Consider the following 3390-nt stretch of genomic DNA (forward strand, 5'->3'; position numbering starts at 1 on the left):
AGAACAGACGGAAGAGAGGAGGGGAGTGCAGCTCTGTCTCCTGCATGAGATGGATCCAGAGGCTTTTGTCTCAGGGTCTGCATGGCCTGGGTCTAGCTTAGAGTTTAGTAGAAAAGGCCCAGTGAGAAAAAGCGGTAAGAGGAGCATGATAATTCAGCCTGCTGAGCGTGTATGTGTGGTGTGTGTAAGCTCCCTTGAGCAAGTTTTCCATAAATTTAAAATACAAACTAAACTACAGTATTTTCATTTTGACTTTATTCTTTGCCTTCCATGTACATAAAAGGGTTTGGTTCAGAGCAGTCAAATTCATTGTGATTCAGCTGGAGAGCAGGCCATGTTATGTAAAATATTTCACAGAATCACTGTGAACTTTGTAATTCCCCTTGCATGAAATTACTGGGGCTGTTTTTCTTATGAGACATGTTTTCTACAGCTTTTATTGAACCCTACTAACGGCATCACTGACTCGATGGACGTGAGTTTGAGTGAACTCCGGGAGTTGGTGATGGACAGGGAGGCCTGGCGTGCTGTGATTCATGGGGTCGCAAAGAGTCGGACACGACTCAGCGACTGAACTGAACTGAAAAATGTTTTAAGTTCCAATCCCCAGATAGTTTCTCTGCCCTATCTGAGTCAAGACCAGGGGAAATGACCACTGTGGTCTCATCTTGAGTTCTGTTGAAATTGGGGGCATGCTAGTTAATCTCGTCTGTAGTGAATGAAAAATGAAGAAGCCTGAGTGCTGAGTTTTGTGTGTCATTCTTGTGGCCACTTCTGAGTGTTGTGACTTCTGAGGATTTACAGCTGTCCTTAGCAAGTCCGAGTCCTTCAGTGAATTTCATGGGTGGATAGGAGATGGAGGCTAGCTAGCTCTTTGGGCGCATCTCTTAGGATGGCCGAGGATCCCCGAGAGGACAGAAGAGTGTCAGAATATCCTCAGGCTTTGAATTTACTTTGGGTATCTTCTCTAAATTAACTGTGCTAGTCAAGGGCTCTCCCAGACTGCCCTGCCTCTTGATGCCTTTGCTCATGCTGTTCATTTCCCTTTCGGCCTGGGAGATGAGTTTCAGGTTCAGTGATAATGTCCATCCATGTCCTACTTGTAGCTTTTCATGGTTACCTCCCATCCCTTAGGAAGGGCATGATTATTTACTCCATATATCCAATATACATAGCACCTTTGATCTGCCAGATTCTGTGTGAGGCACAGAGGATTCAAAGGTGAATAGAACACAGTCCTTAACCCCTCTGCTCCCCCACCCCTCCCCTTTCTCAGCCCTTTTCTCAGCCTCACTGTTTCTACGAGACTGTTAAATAAAAACAACTTATCGTTGTATTTTAGTTCATTTGTGTGACTGTGCTAGCCATCATTGTTGTTCAGTTGCTAAGTTGTGTCCAATTCTTTGGGACTCCAAGGACTGCAGCACACCAGTCTCCCCTGTCTTTCACCATTTCCCTGAGTTTGGTCAGACATGTCCATTGCGGAGAAGGAAACGGCAGCCCACTCCACTGTTCTTGCCTAGAGAATCCTATGGACAGGGGAGCCTGGTGGGCTGCCATCTATGGGGTTGCACAGAGTCGGACACAGCCAAAGCGACTTAGCATGCATGCATGCATTGGAGAAGGAAATGGCAACCCACTCCAGTAATTCTTGCCTGGAGAATCCCAGGGACGGAGGAGCCTGGTGGGCTGCTGTCCATGGGGTCGCACAGAGTTGGACACGACTGAAGCAACTTAGCAGTAGCAGCAGCATGTCCATTGAGTCAGTGATGCCATCCAACCATCTCATCCTCTGTCATCCCCTTCTGCCTTCAGTGTTTCCCAGCATGAGGGTCTTTTCCAGTGAGTCAGCTCTTCACATCAGGTAGCCAAAGTGTTACAGCTTCAGCTTCAGCCATCAGTCCTTCCAGTGAATATTCAGGGTTGATTTCCTTTAGGATTGACTGGTTTGGTCTCCTTGCTGTCCAAGGGACTCTTTCAGAATCTTCTTTCAACAGTTTGAAAGCATCAGTTTTTCAGTGCTCAGCATTCTTTATGGTCCTACTTCTTCATCTGTACATGACTGCAGGAAAAACCATAGCTTTGACTATATGAACTTTTGTTGGCAAAGTGACGTCTCTGCTTTTTCATACACTGTCTAGGTTTGTCATAGCTTTTTTCCCAAGGAACAAGCGTCTTTTTAATTTCATGGCTGCAGTCATTTGGTATCATGAATCCAGAGATGGACTCCCTGTACCTCAGGAGCTTTTTCCTGGTGAAGAAGATAGACATGGAATCCAGCATCATTGCCGTGTGATTGGAGCCTCAGATTTAAGAAAGGATAATGGGAGCATAGAGGAAGCTCACAAGCTGGGGAGGACGTGTCAGGGAAAGCTGGAGAAAATGGTGCATCACTTGGCATTCGAAGACCAGTCGCGATTCAGCTGAATAACAGAATTCAAGGCAAGAAGCTGCTAGAGGTGGTGTGAAGGTGTTTTGGGTTTTACGTCAGGGGCCATAGAAAGCCAGTGAGATTTTAAGCCATGGTAATGCCATGACTGATGCTTGTGGAAGGATATTCTGTTAACATACCAGGGGCAGGGAGACCAGTTACTGGGGCCCTTGCATTTTTTTCAGGTGAGAGTAGCACCTGCCCTCAAGCATTAACAGAGCTCTGAATGGGATACACTTAGATGTGGGTTGTGATGGGGAGCCAGGTTTTTGACTTGGGTGAGTGGTCCTGCCATTCCCTGAGGTGGGAAATACTGATTCCATCTGGGGAGCTCTGAGATAGGCACTCCCCTGATGCCCCTGTTACTCTCTGCTCTGACAGCCTTTGTTGCTCATCCCTGGCATAGCCTGTGAAAGAGGAGCCGTGTGTATAATCCAGAAGCTCCAACCCTGGAGGTCTGCCTGGCTTAGCCATTGTGTGTCTCACCCATGCTTGAAGAAGGCCTGATTTGGAATGATCCTTGTTCTTGCAACTGCTTGCCCTCTCCACCAGGACTGAAAAGTCTTTGGGAAGCAACGTTGCCTTTCAGATCTAAGGCCATCGTGAGAGCTTCTCTGTCATCAACATCTTTGATCAGGGCCAGATTTTTGCCTGCTCATTGTGTGGTCCAAAGAAAAGCTACCCTTGATCTTAAAATGGTTGTTTTTGGTTTGTTTCTCTTTTTTCTAATTTCAGTTGTTGTTTGGCACCCAAAAATTCTAGCTAAAGTTGTGCTTGGTATTGTTAAGTAAACGCTGCTAGGACCTGGTACCTTGGTCAAGGCCAGTTGCTCAAGTTCATGTAGCTGTTCGGCTGCCATGGTTTGCAGTAAGAGCCTCAATCTCACCCTGCGTGCTTTGGTTTCATATCTCATCCCTTGGTGTCTGACACATTTTATCTGAGTCATGGCATCACAAATG

This window comes from Bison bison, unplaced genomic scaffold, assembly GCF_000754665.1.
Source record: "Bison bison bison isolate TAMUID 2011002044 unplaced genomic scaffold, Bison_UMD1.0 scf7180017864209, whole genome shotgun sequence".
NCBI classification, from domain to species: domain Eukaryota; kingdom Metazoa; phylum Chordata; class Mammalia; order Artiodactyla; family Bovidae; genus Bison; species Bison bison.